The sequence below is a fragment of the Equus asinus genome, chromosome 11 (genome assembly GCF_041296235.1).
Source record: "Equus asinus isolate D_3611 breed Donkey chromosome 11, EquAss-T2T_v2, whole genome shotgun sequence".
In the NCBI taxonomy this organism is placed as follows: Eukaryota; Metazoa; Chordata; class Mammalia; order Perissodactyla; family Equidae; genus Equus; species Equus asinus.
Window position 1 is genome coordinate 36,182,296 of NC_091800.1, and position 19,315 is coordinate 36,201,610.

General features: G+C 35.9%; 1 pseudogene; it reads left to right on the plus strand.

Moving 5' to 3' along the window:
• LOC106848590 (NEDD8 ultimate buster 1 pseudogene) overlaps positions 1 to 17,011 on the plus strand; it is a 193,046-nt pseudogene extending 176,035 nt beyond the window's left edge.
• Positions 17,012 to 19,315: the final 2,304 nt, after the last annotated feature.

Here is a 19,315-nt window from a genome sequence, read left to right on the forward strand (position 1 = left end):
ATGAATGACCTCTCTCTTGGTGGAAGACTCCAGTGTATACATAGATTAACGTACTTCTCCAGAGAGTGATCACTGGGCAGATTCTTATCAGTCCGTTTATTCACTCGATTAAAGATGACTAATCATATTGTATTTTGAAGAACTCTCTTAGTTATTCAGTTGAGCCAAAGAAAGCAGGAGAGCCAATTCACCTTAGTTACTGAAATTGTGTGCAGAGAATGGGACACTTCACATGGCCCTGCCTATGCACTGAGTGAGCATGGAGAGGGAATATAAAGTTGCAGCTGTTGCATCCTATCCAAGCGCAAGTGAAGACAAGCCTTTGATCTTTAAGGCATATAGAATCTTTAGTTAATTGATGGAAATTTTCACCTTCTCCCAAAAGTGTATTTTACAAAGTGATTGTTAAACGGCTTGCTGAATGTAAAACAGATTCAAAAGATAATCTGGATTGTGTTGGTTTTAGAAACATTGTGATTTAAACAGAAACTTACTCTAGCAGGATTGGATTGTAACATTGTATTGTCTTGTGAATATATCTATTGATACTAATATGTATGTTTTTATTTTTTACAAGAAAGGTTCAATGTAACATGGTATGATTAATTGAAGTGCAGTTCTTTTTGTTGCTAAACTATTTGCATAGAAAAGCAAAATGTATATAACATAACGATTTTTTAAGTATAAAACTCAAAAATAATGTTTACTTCTCCCAAATTGCTAACAAATTATGAGGTAAACCATGGCATCTTCAGAATATCTTTTAGGTGTGAGGTTAGGGCTATTATCTTCAAGGAAATTGTCTTAAATCTGTGTTTTCTTATGGTACACACTGTTATGCTTTTTAAGAGAGCCAGAAAAAATATCTTATTTTAAAATTATATGATTATTTAAAGGTTTAAAGCAATGTGAGAAACTATATTTAAGAATCAACCCTAATTTTAACTCTCAGAAGTAACAGTCGATGACAGTAAGTCAGCCGGGTATATTTTCATATATTTATTCAGATAGATGAGCAGAAGCACTATGAAAACAGAACCAAATTATCTATGCTATATTTACTTTTAAGAATGATGGACAGGGAGGATGGTGCATGGAAAAAAGCCTAAGCATCTTGAAGGCATGGCTGCTCTCTTGCTCTGTCTATTGTAGCCCTGAGTCTTGGTATGCCTTTGGATGTATCATGCTGAAATGAGTAAAGTCGCGGGCTCTGCCCTAGCCTGGGAGGAGACGGTTGGTGCCAGAGAACCAAACCTAGTGACCAGCTGCGGAAAGCCCTGAAGCAGGAATAAGACAGCATTTCCTAGGGACACTTCAGTCCTTGGAGATAACTAAGAAAAAGTATCACTCTGGTCTAAGTGAGTATTTCTGAAAGGACCTGCTGACATCTCTAATTCCAGTGATCACAGGGCTGAGGACCAGCTTTTGCTCTCACAAGCCTTGCAACGGCTGCCGATGGGACTTTGCAGGTGAGGAGACAAAGGAACAAAGGCAATCATTTTCACTACTGTTTAGGATTCCAAAAATATTTATCAGTTCTAATGTGGTGAACATTTTCATACATGTCTTTTGATGCATATTTATGAGGGTTTATATGTGATATATTTTTAGAAGTGAATTACAGAAATTCCTACCTGTCCTTCAATATTAATCATCTCCTTTTTTAAGGTAATCAGAATTCTAATATTTAGCTGGGCATGTGGTTTCTCAGAATACAAGTATAATTTAACCTGATTTGTATCCATAGGTGACTAAATACAAACCGAGGAGAATGGGATAATATTAGGTATTGACTTGTCAAATTAGCCTTAGACAAATCAGAGATTTTACCCAGTATTAAACTTGACTAGTAATTTAAAATCCTCAAGTAATCATAGGCATTGTGAAAAGTGGTCCAGAACTTCCAATGTGACTTCCCATGGTGTTTCTCACTGCATCATACTTACTCTATCCCAACTTAAATGTGAGGTACCAAGTGATGTGTGCAACTGAAATTCTTACACAGAAGAGAGTCATCTCAGTTATGAAACATTTCCATTTTATATTCAGATAGTGATAAAGCTTCTGTGACATTTTCCAGAGAGCCAGTCCCCACAGATCCATAGATTTTATGTTTGTTTCTTATAAACTATCCTGGACAACCTGCTAAAGTATTTTCTGCTAAATGTGTCCCATAGATACAGACTCTGCTGCTAGCAAATATCATTAGTTTGCTTGCCAGGAAGTCTGTGATTAACATGCCTAAAAGGACATTTTAAAACAGCTCACCTTCCTTCTTTCTTTCCTTCAACGTGGATGGAATTCTTAACCTTTTTCTTCCCGGATATGCAAGTAGAAGCAGTGACAAGAAAACAATCTGAGATGAATCTAGTGTAAACACAAGGCACTGAAAACTAGACTACCTCAGAAAAAAAGGAGTAGATGCAAAATCTATTACTAAGATAGCATTTCACGCCAGAAAAAACCCAAGCAAATCATTTACAAACAAGCTGCGCATGAATTAAAATGGATAGAAATGTAGATAGTTAGTGTACTTGTATCATTGTTTTACAGCTACACCCTGTATTTACAAACTCCATTTCTCTTTTTCCTACCATCCTTACACTTGAGTTATCTGACTTCTTTGCCCAGATGATGTCTCATTACTGATTCTAATATGTGCCGAGAGAACTTGCTTGTCTATATAACTTATAGTTAAATTTTTTGTTTCTATTATCCAATATTCCTGTGTTTCAGTATTTTAGTAATAAATGATCTTCTAAATGAGAGATGCAGATGATTATGGTAGATAGATAGATAGATAGATAGATAGATAGATAGATAGATAGATAGATAGAAATGGAAACAAAATAGCCAGTTACAGAGCAGAAGAGAGAAAAAAACATCAAAAAGAATTGCCATTCAAACCTTGGTTGCAGTTATTTAAAGGCATTCATAGAATGGATTTTAATAAATATTTTTGATTCATTTAAAATAACAGAATGGGAGACATGTTAACATCTTCAATGTTAAGACATGTGCTAGTTACTTAACTAATCATCATTTCCTCTTTGTGAAGTTAAATTAATTTAAAATAATGAGATCACCATGTCCATTTCACACTTTGCGCCTTCCTAGAATAAGCAATGAAATGGCAAATGAAATTGAAAAATGATGGCATCTCAGGTCTTTTCAAAAAATAAATATACAACCAGAGCATGTAAACCCACTGTCACTTCATATAGTAGCAATCTAGACTAAAATGAAGATGAAACAGCTTTCCTGGCTGGAATGAAGATATCAACTGCATTAAATTAGATTTTTTGGTACTTAAGTGAAAGATAGTTTTTCCAGTATCTGAATTACCTGCCTCAAATCACTTCATAAATTGGACTAAACAGTATTGAGTTTTGGGGTTGTTTTTCTATTCCCTTTGGTTGACACAAAGTTCAGTGCTCCATTTCTTCTTTAACTATGAGAGAAGCTGTAATAACAGAGACTCTATAAGTAATGTAGAAATGAAATGTTTCAAATTGCATTTGTGTCCCCAACGTCTACTTCAGACTTGTCCCAAGAAAAGCACATATTTTGAAGTAGTTTTAAGGGCTCTCCTTTTGAATGGATAATAATTTATTTCATGAGATACACATTTTCTCTTTTGAAAATGAGAAAAATAATTCCTCTTTGTTAGCTTTTCAGTGCAATTGTCTAGAGAATATTGATACTTATACAGATCACCTCAGTTTTCGCAGTGTTGGAATATGTATTTTAACCACAAGTACTAATACATGTACTCTTACTGTGAATCTTAATATTACTATCGTGATAGTCCTCTAAATCTAAGCTTATTTTTATTTTTTTTTTTGAGGAAGATTAACTCTGAGCTAACATCTGCTGCCAATCCCCCTCCTTTTGTTGAGGAAGACTGGCCCTGAGCTAGCATCCACGCCCATCTTCCTCTACTTTATATGTGGGACTCCTACCACAGCATGGCTTGCCAAAAGGTGCCATGTCCGCACCGGGATCTGAACTGGGAACTCCAGGCCCCGAAGTGAACGTGCACACGTAACCGCTGCACCACTGGGCCAGCCCCAAAATCTAAGTTTATTAATCTGCATATAAGGTAGAGAGGTGAAAGGAAATTTTTACTCAAAATCTTCCTGTTATGATATCATTACATGTACACAGGTCAACAGTTATAAATATGCCCTCTATGTGCAGATAGATTTGTAAAAATGAGAATATGGCAGGAATTAGGGGTAGAATAGTAATTCGATATTTATATTGTCCTCTAAACAAAAATGAAACGCTTGTTAAATATATTTTGAATAACAACAGGAATGTCAAAATCCTATTGTTGATGTATTATTAAATTAATTGTAACCTTTTAATAAAAATTATCTCAAGGGAGACTGAGTGAGATCCTACTTGGAGTCAATGTTATGTTATAGAAGCTAAAATACTGTTTCATTAACGTAAACACTGTATTTTCAGAGCCTGCTAATTTACTTGGAATGTACAAGTAGTAGTTTCTCAATAAATTCCTATTCAATTGAATTTACAGTAAAAAAGGCTGTAAAAAGGAAAGAAATAAAACATAAATAAGCAAAGTATTAGAGAAAGTCACTTTATATGTATGAATGTGTGTGTGTGTGCATGTGGGTCTGCCTGACAGATTCCTTCAGCTAAATGACTACAAAGCTTCAAATAACTCAGGTCTAGAAAGAATGGTATATTTAAGTTTTTCATAATGAAAAATGTAATTTTCCAACTTTCCCAATTTCCAATAGGGAAATTGGACAACACTATCAGTATTAATATCTGAATATTAAGGGATAGACATTTAGTATTTTGCAAGCAGATACTATATCATCAAGAAAAAATGATTTTTATGAATGTGAAAATTTTAATCAATGTGAAAGAGATCGATAGTTCATAAACATTTGTGTATGCGTACTCTATATGAGTAGGTCACAGAAAGCCACAATGCTACGCAAAATGAAATATCATCCTTATTATTGAACATATTGGCCTTTTTTTTTTTTTTAAAGATTTTAGTTTTTCCTTTTTCTCCCCAAAGCCCCCGGGTACATAGTTGTATATTCTTCATTGTGGGTCCTTCTAGTTGTGGCATGTGGGACGCTGCCTCAGCATGGTTTGATGAGCAGTGCCATGTCCACGCCCAGGATTCGAACCAACGAAACACTGGACCGCCTGCAGCGGAGCACACAAACTTAACCACTCGGCCACGGGGCCAGCCCCGAACATATTGGCCCTTTGATCTCTTCATTTTTGTTTTCCCTGACATTTGGAAAATAGGAATACACTTTTGAAAAAAGGAATCAATTTAGAAGAAGTGATAATACAATCAATTTAAAAAACTACTGTCCATGAAAATAGTTTTCAAGGTATAAGGCCAGCAACATCACATCTTTTCTTTCTTCTACTTGTATAAGAGATAAATTGTGCTGCAATAAATTATCCATACACAAAATTAGTTTGAGAGTTTCTGTAAAATTAGCAGACTCTTCTTGATGGGGGAAAAAAGGGATAACCTAACCCTATTCCATCATTATATAGGTAATTGAGTTACAAAGAAGTGAAGTTATCTACACTTTTCAAACTAACCTTGGGATCCCACATTTGCCACTTATTAGGCCAGTGGCCTTGGGCAAGTTGTTTTATCTATGACTGTGCCTTCTATTGCCAACCTCTATGCATCCCAGCCTTCACTAAAGCACACTTCGTAGTTACATCTCTGATCATTTCTGAGAGCTTTTAGCCCTAAAACTCTTGGTGGTCCCCTGAATAATTGTAACCAATGTCCCACAAAATAATTGTAACTGAATGTCCCACAAGCACCTTAAATTTAACAGCATTCAAATTTGCAGCCTGAATCTCGACCTTCTCTCACATCTTTTTTTTAAAGATTTGCACCTAAGCTAACATCTGTTGCCAATCTTCTTTTTTTTCTTTTTCTTCTCCCCAAAGCCCCCTATTTAGTTGTTGGTCCTTCTGGCTGTGCTACGTGGGATGCTGCCTCAGCATGGCCTGATGAGTGTTGCCATGTCCTTGCCCAGGACACAAACTGGCAAAACCCCAGGCTGCCAAAGTGGAGCACACTAACTTAACCACTTGGCCTCGGGGCAGCCCCGCTAATGTCTTTTTTTTTTTTGAGGAAGATTAGCCCTGAGCTAACATTCATGCCTATCCTCCTCTCCTTTATATGTGGGATGCCTGCCACAGCATGGCTTGACAAGCAGTGTGTAAGTTCGCACCCAGGATCTGAACTGGCGAACCCTGGGCCATGGAAGCGGAACATGCGAACTTAACTGCTCTGCCACTGGGCTGTCCCCTATATCTTTTAATTAATGTAACGGCGTTCCATCCTTTATGACATAAGGACATGAATTTTTAAGAAGCCCGTCTCATCAACTTTTTGACCAATACCTTTTTATTATATTATTAATAATTGTTATATTGAAATATCTAGCGTTTAGTGAACATTTAGTACATGTCAAAAACTATTCTCAGCAATGTTATAATATATGTATATGTATACATATGTACTTTACATGTATATGGATATATATGTTTCATTTAATTCTTAAAACAATCCTATGAAGTAGAAACTATTAGACTTCATCTTGTAGTTGAAAAAATTAATACATACAAAGTCTAAGTAACTTACTCAAGACATCCATCTAGTTAGGGAACAAAAAAAATTCAAATTCAGACACTTCTCTTCACAGCTGGAAAACCAAGTAAAAATTCCTTATTCTGGCATATTAGGATTTATTGCTGTTTGTTCATTTTCACTAATTCTGAAATTCTATCTGAATTATCTATCACTTTCTGTATTAAATATATGTTTTCTTTTATATTTTTTAAAAAATTATTTTATTGCAGTAATATTAGTTTATAAAATCATATTAATTTCAGGTATACATTATTATATTTTGATTTCTGTGTAGATTACATCATGTTCACCACCCAAAGACTAATTACAATATGCATACATATACATGAGGCTGATCACCCCTTTCACCTTCCACCCTCCCCCTTTCCTCTCTGGTAACTACCAATCCAATCTCTGTCTCGATGTGTTTGTTTATCGTTGTTTTTGTCTTCTATTTATGAGTGAGATAATATGGTATTTGACTTTCTCTCTCTGACTTATTTCACTTGGCATAATACCCTCAAGGTTCATCCTTGTGGTCAGAAATAGCCAGACTTCATCTTTTTTTATGGCTGAATAGTATTCCATCATGTATATACACCACATATTCTTTATCAATTCATCCCTTGGTGGGCACCTACGTTGCTTCCAAGTCCTGGCTATTGTGAACAATGCTGCAATGAACATAGGAGTACATGTATCTTCATACATTCATATTTTCATGTTCTTTGGATAAATACCCAGCATTGGGATAGCTGGATCATATGGTAGATCTATTCTTAATTTTCTGAGGAAACTCCATACTGCTTTCCATAGTATTTGCACCAGTTTGCACTCCCATCAGCAGTGTATGAGAGTTTCTTTCTCTCCACATCCTCTCCAACACTTGTTGTTTCCTGTCTTGTTAATTATAGCAATTCTGATGGGTATGAGGTGATATCTCATTGCATTTTTGTTTTACATTTCCCTGATAATTAGTGATGTTGAACATCTTTTCATGTGCCTATTGGCCCTCTGTATATCTTATTTGGAGAAATGTCTTTTCAGGACTTTTGCTCATTTTTTAATTGGGTTGTTAGTTTTTTGTTGTTGTTGGGATATATGTTCTTTATATATTTTAGATATTAACCCCTTAGTTATATGGTTTGCAAATATCTTATCCCATTTGTTAGGTTGTCTTTTTGTTTTGTTAATGGTTTCCTTAGCTGTACAGAAGATTTTTAGTTTGATGTAGTCTATTTATTTATTTTTTCTATTGTTTCTCTTGCCCAGTCAGACATGGTATTTGAAAAGATGCTGCTAAGACCAATGTTGGAGAGGATATTGCCTATGTTTTCTTCTAGAAGTTTCATGGTTTCAGGTTTTACATTCAAATGTTTACTCCATTTTGAGTTAATTTTTGTGTAAGGTGTAAGATAATGGTCTACTTTCATTCTTTTGCATGTAACTGTCCAGTTTTCCCTACACAATTTGTCAAAGAGACTTTCCTTTCTCCATTGAATATTCTTGGCTCCCTTGTTCAAAATTAGCTGTCTATAGATGTGTGATTTATTTCTTGGCTCTTGATTCTGTTCCATAGATATTTGTGTCTGTTTTTCTGCCAGTACCATGCTGTTTTGATAACTATAACTTTGTAGTATATTTTCAAATCAGGGAGTGCGATGCTTCAAGCTTTGTTCTTTTTCTCAGGATTGCTTTGGCCATTTGGAGTCTTTTGTTGTTCCGTATAGTTTTTAGGATTCTTTGTTCCATTTCTGTGAAAAATATCATTGGAACTTTGATAGGAATTGCAATGACTCTGTAGATTACTTTAGGAAGTATAGACATTTTATCTACGTTAATTCTTCTAATCCAAGAACATGGAATATCTTTCCAGTTCTTTGTGTCTTCAATTTCTTTCAACAATGTTTCACAGTTTTCAGTGCACAGGTCTTTCACCTCCTTGGCAAAGTTTATTCCTGGGTATTTTATTCTTTTTGTCACAACTGTAAATGGAATTGTGTTCTTAATTTCTCTTTCTGCTACTTTGTTGGTAGTATATAAAAATGCAGCTCATATTTGTATGTTGATTTTGTACCCTACAACTTTACCATATTCATGTCTTATTTCTAAAAGATTTTTGCTGGATTCTTTAGGGTTTTCTATACATAAAATTATGTCATCTGCAACTAGTGACAGTTTCACTTCTTCCTTTCAAATTTCAATCACTTTTATTTCTTTTTCTTGCCTGATTGCTCTGGCTAAGACTTCCAACACTATGTTAAACAAGAGTGGTGAAAGTGGGCATCCTTGATTGGTTCCTATTCTTAGAGGGGTTGCTTTCAGTTTTTCTCTACTGAGAATACTAATAGCAGTGGGCTTAACATATAGGGGCTTTATTAGGTTGAGGTACTTTCCTTATATACCCATTTCATTCAGAGTTTTTATCATAAATGGATGCTGTATCTTGTCAAATGCTTTGTCTGCATCTATTGAGATGATTGTGTGATTTTTATTCTTCATTTTGTTAACGTGGTGGTTCATGTTGATTGAGTTGTAGATGTTGAACCATCCCTGCATCCTGGAATAAATCCCACTTGATCATGGTGTACGATCTTTTTAATGTGGTGTTGTATTCGATTTGCTAGTATTTTGTTGAGGATTTTTGTATTGATGTTCTTCAGTGATATTGGCCTGTAATTTTCTCTGTGTGTTGTCCTTGTCAGCTTTTGGTATTATGATAATGTTGGCTTTGTAGAATGAGTTAGGAACATTCTCCCGCTCTTCAATTTTTTGGAAGAGTTTGAGAAAGATAGGTATTAAGTCTTCTTTGAATGTTTGGTAGAATTCCCCAGGGAAGCCATTTGTTTTGGCACTTTTATTTTTTGGAGATTTTTGATTACTGTTTCAATCTCCTCACTGGTGATTGGTCTGTTCAAATTCTCTATTTCTTTTTGATTCAGTGTTAGAAGGTTGTATGATTCCAAGAATGTATCCATTTCTTCTAGAGTGTCCAATTTGTTGGCGTATAGTTTTTCATAGTATTCTCTTATAGTCTTTTATATTTCTGAGGTATCTATTGTTATTTCTCCTCTTTCATTTCTGATTTTATTTATTTGAGCCTTCTGTCTTTGTTTCTTGAAGAGTCTAGCTAAGGGTTTGTTAATTTTCTTTACCTTTTCAAAGAACCAGCTCTTTGTTTCATTGATCTTTTTTCTATCATTTCTTTAGTCTCTATTTCATTTATTTCTGCTCTGATTTTTATTATTTCCTTCCTTCTACTGATTTTGGAGCTTGTTTGTTTGTATTTCTCCAGTTCCTTTAGGTGCACTTTTATATTATTTATTTGATATTTTTCTTGTTTGGTGAGGTAAGCCTGTATTGCTATAAATTTCTCTCTTAGAACCGCTTTTGCTGTATCCAATAAATTTTGGCATGCCGTATATTCATTGTCATTTATCTCCAGGTATTTTTTTATTTATCCTTTGAATTTTTCACCAACCCAATCCTTGTACAGTAGAATTTTGTTTAAGCTCCATGTATTTGTGGCTTTTCTGATGTTCTTCCAGTGGTTGATTTCTAATTTCATGCTGCTATGATCAGAAAAGATGCTTGGTATTATTTCAGTCTTCTTAAATATACTGAGTCTTGTTTTAAGGCCTAATATGTGTCTATCCTTGAGAATGTTCCATGTACTTTTGAAAAGAATGTGTATCTGCAGTTTTTAGATGGAATATTCTGTATATATATCCTGTACTAAGTCCATCTGGTTTAATGTGTTATTTAAGGCTAATATTTCCTTATTGATTTTCTGTTTGGATAATGTATCCCTTGGTGGAGTGGAGTGTTAAAGTCCCCTACTATTATTATGTTTCTGTCTATTTCTCCATTTATGTCTGTTAATAATTGCTTTATATGTTTAGGTGCTCCTATTTTAGGTGCATATATATTTACAAGTGCTGTATCCTCTTGTTGTTTCATTCCCTTTATCATTATTTAGTGCCATTCTTTGTCTTGTGTTACAGTTTTTGTTTTAAAGTCTGTTTTGTCTGATATAAGCATTGCTGTCCCGGCTTTCTTTTCATTACAATTTCTTGGAATATCTTTTTTCATCCCCTTACTTTCAGGTTTAAGTGTCTTTAGGTCTGAAGTGTGTCTCTTGTGTGCAGCATATATATGGGTCTTGTTGTTTTATCCATTCAGCCACCCTATACTGTTTGATTGGAGCATTTAGTCCAACAACATTTAGTTGCTATTGATAAGAATGTACTTATTGCCATTTTGTTACTTCTTTCTGGGTGTTTTAGTAGTTCTTCTCTGTTCCTTTCTTCTTCTCTTGCTCTCTCCCCTTGTGTTTGATGGCTTTCATTAGTATTATGCTTGGATTCCTTTCTCTTAATTTTTTGTGTATTTATTATAGGTTTCTGGTTTGTGATTACCATCAGATTCATATATAATAACCTACGTATATAGCAATCTATATTAAGTTGATGGTCTCTTTATTTTGACCTCTTTCTGAAAGCTCTACTCTTTTACTCCTCTCCTCCCACATCTTATGCTTTTGATATCATATCTAACTTCTTTTTTTTGTGCGTTTGTGTCCCTTGCCCTCTTATCATGGAAATAGATAATTTTAGTACGTTTGTCTTTTGTTTTTCATAAGAGCTTCATAGGTGGTTGATCTGCTACCTTTATTATATATTTGCCTTTACAGTGATTTTATTGCTTTTTTAAAATAATTTTCCTATTAGTATTTGTAGTCTTCTCTTTTCCACTTAAATAAGTTCCTTCAGCATTTCTTGTAAGATTGGTTTTTTGGTGATAAACTCCTTTAGTTTTTGCTTGTTTGGGAAACTCTTTCTCTCTCCTTCCATTCTGAATGATAGCCTTGCTGGGTAGAGTATTCCTGGCTGTAGGTTTTTTCTTTCAGCACTTTTAATATATTGTGCCACTGTCTTCTACCCTCATGTCATTTGTTGCCTTTCTCTTGTTGCTTTTAGGATTCTCTCTTCTTTAATTTTGGGCATTTAAATTATAATGTGTCTTGGTGTGGGCCTTTTTGGGTTTATCTTCTTTGGTGCTCTCTGTGCTTCCTGTACCTGAATGTCTGTTTCCTTTCTTAGGAAAGTTTTCTGCTATTATTTCTTTAAATAAATTCTCTGCCCCTTTGTCTCACTCTTCTCCTTCTGGGACACCTATAATATGGATGTTAGAGTGCTTGATGTTGTCTCAGATATCCCTTACACTGCCCTCATTCTTTTTAATTCTTTTTTCTTTTATCAGTTCAGCTTGAGTGATTTCATCTAGTCTTTCATCCAGCTTGCTGACCCATTTCTCTGTGCCATATACTCTGCTATTGAGTACCTCTAGTGAATTTTTCCATTTCCACTGTTGTATTCTTCATTTCTGATTCGTTCTTTTTTATATTTTCTAATTCTTTGTTGAAGTTCTCACTGAGTTCATCCTTTGTGATACCAAGATTGATGTGCATCCTTATGACTTTTTGTTTTAACTCTAAGTAGGTTATTTCTGTTTCATTTAGTTCTTTTTCTGGGGTCTTGTCCTGTTCCCTGACTTAAAACATATTCCTTTGATTCCCCATTTTGCCTCTTTCTCTGTGCTTATATCTACCCATGTATATCTGTCCTATTTAGGTCTGCTAGATCTCGCAATCCTGGAGAGGTGGCCTTATGGCTGGTTGCTAGGTTCAGGGGCGTACAACTGCTGTAGGCCTCAGCCTGCAAGGCTCTTGTCAGCTCTCTCAGGATTGCGTCTGAGTGGGGCTGGCCTCAGGCATGGGATCACCATGCTTTGGAAGGTGGGGCCAATCCCTATGTGTCCATTTGAGAAGCACAAGTCTGCTGCAGGTAACAAGCTCCACAGCCTACAGACCCACATGCCCTGTCAACACATTCCTGCCCCATGCAAATGCCCTGACCCTTTGAAGTGGACCCAGTTGCCCCACTACAGAGGCTCCACGCTCTCCACCAACACAGGCCTGCCCGTCATGCATACCCTGCCCCACAGTGGCAGACCCACTTGCTTGGCTGCAGAGGTTCCAGGCACCTCACCTATGTGTGCCCACAAGTTACCTGAGGGCTTGCTGTTGGGTGGGGCCCGTCCCTAGGGTCAGCTGCCTGTCCTGGCTGAGATGGATTAAATCAGTGCTGTAGTGGGTGAGGCAGACCTCTGGGCTAACAGGCCAGGGGAAGAACTCCAACGGCATCTGCCAGCATCTGTGTCAGCACCCCTGTACTAGGTCACAATAATGGCTGCTACCTATGTCTCAGTGCCTGGGAAGGTCTCACCTCTCACCAAGATGCACCCAGAACCTATCAAATGAGTCTCTTTTCACGAAAAGACTGTATACCCTTCTTTCTGGTGATTTTAGTTTGCTTTCCAAAACTGGTGAATTTGCTCATAGGCCTGTTTAGAGCAGGCTGTTTTCCCCTTACATCTGATAGCTTTTCTGGGGACATTCCCCTTTGTAGTTAATAGCCAGAAAAACCAGGTATTATGACACTTATCTCAGTTGTGCTGAGTCCAAAATTTGCTTATTTTGGCAATGCACCCCTGTTCAGTTCCTCTACTTCTCCAGGGAAGGCTTCATACCTCAAGATTACTCATGGCTGACCATGAGACACCATAGCTCGAAGGTGGCTTTTCTCTCCAGAAAGGAATTTCTGTCTCTTCTACCTCAGTCAGCACCATCCCTTGTTGTGTGGGTTCTTTTTATCCAGTTTTCAGTTTTCTCTCAGGGATAGTTGTTCCAAGAGTTGTAAATTTGTTGTGTCCATGGGAGGAGGTGAGTCAGAGTCTGCCTACACTGCCATCTTGACCTAAATTCCTCTCCTTTATGTTTTTAATATGACTCCACTGTGTCTATATACTGAAGTACTTAAATGCCTCCTTCACTCATGGGTTTGTCTTAGACACAATCCTACCCCCTTTCTCTGGAGTTATAACTTTTCTTTTGAACTCATAACACCTGCTGTAGTATGCTATCTTAATTTACCTTTTAAAACTAAAATGTATAAGATACCAATATCACATTCAGGCACAATGATCAATCTTTGGCATATATTTATTTATTTAATTCTCATACTATATGTTAGGTACTATAACTATTTCCACTTTATAGATGAGAGAACCAAAGTTTTGAGTTAAATAGTTTTCCCAAACTCACATAGTGCTGGAGTTAGGATTTTGAGAAAATCCCGTGCAATCAACTGTACCATAATGTGTTTTCATGGGAGATGCATGGCCCTTGTTGAGAAATTTGAATTTCCTTGTAGGAGATAAGATAGATAAAGTCTTATTAGTAAAGCAAACAGAAGTACAATAAAGTTTCAGTAAGATCAATATATAACTGAGACACTTTTTAGAGTAAAGTTGTGCAATTAAGAATTATTCCATGTCAACATGTTTATATAAGGACTTGGGTTTACAGTCACCTTATATAAATGGAACTCTAGAGTAGTTCACTGTAATACTTGAAAGTTAAAGTTGCTGCATTCAAATCATTCTCACTCCAGTTTTCAAACCAATACATAAAGAGGCAGAAAATATTTCCAAAAGCTTCAGGTTCACAATTCCTCCATCCATCAGGGATATGTTGGCCCATTCAGAGCTTCTGAGCTTCTGTGCCACTGAGTCACCTTAAATAATGACACTTAATAGTGAGTGAATCTACAGAAAATCCTTTCATTCACTTTTATTAAAAATTCAAATTTCACCTTCCCAATCTATCTAATCCACATTTTGGCATGATATTTCTAGGATTAAGCATCTATTTTTACCCAACTCTCTGCTTAGTCCCTTTATTACCCCTTACAGTTTAGAGACCTAACCTGAAGCCCTCACCAGCACTGTGATCACCCTCCCTCATTCTTAAGGGGAGATTTTTCTCCTATCCAGGCTCATAGACTGGATCCCGTTGATATTGACAAGTCAATTATCAATCCATCTTATTGAGTGCTCACTAATTCAGCAAATATTTAGTGCTCACCGCAACACAGGGAAATCTGGTGATCCAAAAGCAAATTAGTGTAACCCCTACTAACAAGTAGCTATCGCAATCAAGAGGTAAAGACAAATAGATATTAACAGTTAACAGCTTCTTGGGCCAAATCTCATTTGCAAGGCTGTACGTTGAGAAAAACACATTTTCAGCTGAATAACTTTGCTTTGTGCCCATATTGCCCCGCTGGATGTATTTCATAGCTTTTTTTATATGCCCACTCTCTGCTACCATGGCAATTTAATTATGCTCCACTGCTTTGACAAGAAGCTTAACAGATATGACTCTAAACTTAGTGAGGAATAGTTGAATCCCAATTAGGAGTAAGCTAAATGACAACCTTCTGTTGTCTTTCTATTACCCATAGAAACTCAAGGTATATGAGCTAAAATATGAAAACAATGACCACAATGAAAAAAATGTCAAGAATCTTAATGGTAGAAACAAGAAAATCCTATGTGAACATCCTCAATCCTGGATTTACAACTTTATTGTTATCTTCATAAATTTCAGGAATATATTTCCCAAATAAGTAAAATTATTGCATTTTATTTTAGAGTAATGAGACACAGTGCAAAAACTCAATGAAGCATTTGTTATAGTCACTAGTATATAATCAAAGTACATTAAATGTGGGCAGAGGGGGAACTGGCCTCACCCAGAATGAAGACAAACCACAGCAGCCTCCACATCCAGGCACGTGGCAGGTCACAGCAGGTGCCTGGATGGTGCAGATGGCACCAAAAAAGAGAAAGAAAGAAAGAAAAACAAAGGAAAGAAGGAAAGAAGAATGAAAACGTGTTTACAGTTAAGAAAAAAAAAATATTCAAGCAAAATTGACCCAACTTGTAAGGAAAGAGAGAAGGCAACTTTGGAAACCTCCATATACGGATGAAAATAATGAAGGTGGTTTGGTGTTGAAGGCCCTTGCTAAGAAGGACTCTGACAAGACAGAATGTTGTGGAAACGAAATAGAAAAGATAAGGGAAGAAATATGCTGCAGTGCAGTCGAGCATGAAAAAGGAAATGAAAATGATAAAACAGCAGGAATTGCTGCAGTTGAGGTATTTTTGCCTCCGAGACTAAGAAAAGACAGGAAAAACTTTTTGAAGACCCAATTGTACATCCCTGGCAGAGAACTGAGTTCTAAAGTATCTAAAACCTTTGGATTTCAGGAAAATTATATCAAAATTATCCTAAATAAGAAACAACTTTGACTAGGGAAAACACTAGAACAAGGAGTGACACAATGTAAAAGCTATGGTGCTCAAACTAAAACAGTCTGAAGAGAATGTGGGGAAAAAATTTTTAGTTTGAAGAAGAACAAAATGAAACTGAACTTCGTTTGAAATAATTGAAAGAAAAAAGAAATTCCCAAAGAAAAAAACTGAAAGAAAAATTAATTCCAAGGACTTAGAGAGGACTAGAAATACTGGGAGAGAGAGTTGAGATAGCGGTAGATCCAGAAACTGTATAGCTAATGAGACAGGCAGACCAATCAGAATTCCTCCATCACAAAGAAAAGCCCTTATGTTAGCTATGGTTATCATGAGAAAAGCAGAGATTTTCTGAAAAGAAAAGAGTATGGCTATTCCATACCTTACCAGTTCTGTTGGGTGCTGAAAAATATTTCTGCGAGTGTAGCAAAGAACTACTGGATAAAGTACATAACTATGCAGTGCTCCAGTTAGATACAGTATGATGTTACTTCTGCTTTGGATAACTGGCTTGACAGTGCAGAAAAATATTAAACTTGGTCCAGAAATGCCTTAAAAATTGTTATGGAGAAAATCATCAGACTGGTCCACCTAAAAGGAAATGGTGGGAAAGAGAAGGTATTGTTTTCAAGACTTTACTTGCTTCAAGGTATCTGCAATTATCACAATAGAAATGGTGAAGAGGCTTGTGGGTATCTCAATAAGGCATGCCAATACTTTAAAGAGCTATGTTTGAACCAGCAAAAGCTCCCAATTTGTTGTGGTTGGGATTTAATGCCCAGGGAGCCTGGCTTGACCTAAGGTCATTTGACGAGAATGTGGATTAGGTAGCCACTGAAATTACCTACCGCAGAGTGGAATTTGCCCAAATAAGGAGAGAGAAAAAAGAGAAGTAAAGGCACTGCCTGGAGAACATAAACTCCTCGAAAGTAATGGGTTACTCTACTCACCCAGCCAAGCAAGGCCCTCTGTCAGGCCAGCAGGAACGGAGATGCAGCCCTGAGGATTCTTCTCATTAATGCTCAGATATGGTGGTTAAAAGATTCAGATCCTGAAACCAACAACCCTCAAGAAAGTCTTCTGGAAAATATTGACCAACTGGTGTACGTGGGCTTTGACACGATACTGTCATTGTGAAATTCTAATTTTGACAATTGTATGTTTAAGTCCAAAATCTCCAAAGATTTTTCCTTATTTCAGGTTCCATTTAAAAAATATTAGTTTTTATCTGGTTGCTTTGTAGTAGTTCCTGCTTATATATTTGTTTGTCATCTTAAAAAAATGGTAAAATAACCAAAAACAATTTCTTCCTGTTTCAAATCTATGCCTTATTATGTATGGCAAACCTTTATAATAAGTCTAGCCAAATGATGGTTTTAAAAATATGAATATTTTGTGAGAAATAAAAACTGCAAACAATATTTGAATCAATTATGATTACTTTAAATGAATAAAGATATTAAAATATAAACAGTTGCTCATCTAGTTACTACATTGGCACTAAAAATGCATAATTTATATTGTCTTTGAATTTCAATGTTTAGTGACTATAATAAATTACTATTACATATTCTCCAGTTCCATTGTATGTCACCATTGTATGATCACAAATACAATATAGAATATAATTCATTCATTTTTTGGTTCACTTATCTAGGTATTTTGATTCTTCAAATTCATAATATTTTAAAATAATCAAAAAATTTTTTAAATAACCAGAAACACTTTAGGAAAAATGCTTCTTTTCATTTCATCCACAGAACTTGGTTATTAGCAATTTTGGGCATTAACTCATCATGCAAGATAGAATTTTAAAAAATACTATTTTGATATACACTGGCAGTCTTCAATTAAGAATACGTGGGATTCTGAAGCAACTCAATTGTGTGAAAGTTGCAACAACGTATGGAACACATTATCTCACGTTAGCAATGTTATACACAAGGTTGAAATTTTTTTTGTTTTGTCCATCAAAGTCTATTTCTTCAATAATGAACTTGAGTCATAGTAACGGATTGAGTGCTTGAAACTCTAAACAACAAGAATGAATTTATTACTATGACAAAATGTATTCATAAATCCAGCAAGAGTAGTCATAAATTCAAAACTCCCTTGGCTCCTTAATCCCCAGTATGTGTCCCCCTGACAAGCCCTAAAGCCTCTTTTCCTGACGCTTGTGGTCTTGACTAGGTCTTGACTAGCAAGGACAGACACAGAGGTATGGAGGAAAATGAATCATAGACAGCAGGGTTTTGAATATAGTAGACTGATGTCTGGACAGATAGAGAAAGGAAAGGTGAGTAGATATTGTGAACAGAACTCTTTTGTCTTTCTGAGAATATCTCTTCACCTGCTTCTCTAATCTACCCCTACCTCTTCCTTTTCACTCATCCTCCTAAAGAACGACCACCAGTGTTTCCTCTGCTCCAGTCATTGGTTATCACTAGGCTCTTGTTCATTTTAGGCCTTTAGTCACTGCAATTGTCACTGAGTTTTTATATAACATTTCTTTCTGAAAGCTACAGCATGGCCTTTAAAATTTGTTTTGTTTCATTTCATTTTCTATTATAATAAATAGCAAAGAGGAAATAAAAATATTTTATGCTTTAAACATCTTTAGTCACAAAATCTGTATATAAAAACTTATCATTTGTCTTTATGACAAATACAATTAGTTGGGCACATAGCAATTCTGGGCATTTTCTTATGGGTGTTTTGGCTAATCTCAGCTGTGCTCCACATGTTCTTCATCTTTCTTTGAGTACTAGTAGGCTAGCCCAAGGATATTCTTCTCATGGAGTTGGCTGTAGCACAGGATAGAAATCTCAATTGCACATGTACTTTTCTAGGCATTGGTCAACTTATACTTACTAACAGTCAATTGGCTAAAGCCAGTCATTTACAAAAGTCAAAGTCAAGGGGTATAAAATATATTCAACATTTTAAATGGGGCAAACTTAGAAGTCAAATAACAAAGACTGTAGACACATTGATGAATAAATAGCGGGGCCAGTAATAAAATCTACCACAGTTTTCAAACACTGTTTTGCTGCTATGTTGAAGAAAAGATTTCTGAGGTTGATTTAGGGTTAAAAGAAAATTATTTTGACCTAGCTGTTTGGAAAAGTTTCAAGTTTCCTGAAAAACCCTCCAACTTCTCATCTCTTATCTAATTTCTACACATTCTCCAAAGTCCAACTTATTTCCCATCTAGTATTCTCTATAATACAAACACTTTTTTACTGAGTCTTCCATACATCATTTCACCTTGCCCTTAGTGGGAGGCTGGTAAAAGTCAGAGCAGAGATATTTAGTGCATTGAATCAATAGATCACTTGGGAAGAAGTGATGGTGCTGTTGAGTCCAACTATGTCCTTATTGGTTTTCTGTCTGCTGGATATGGCCATTTCTGATAGAGGGTTGTTGAGGTCTCCAACTATG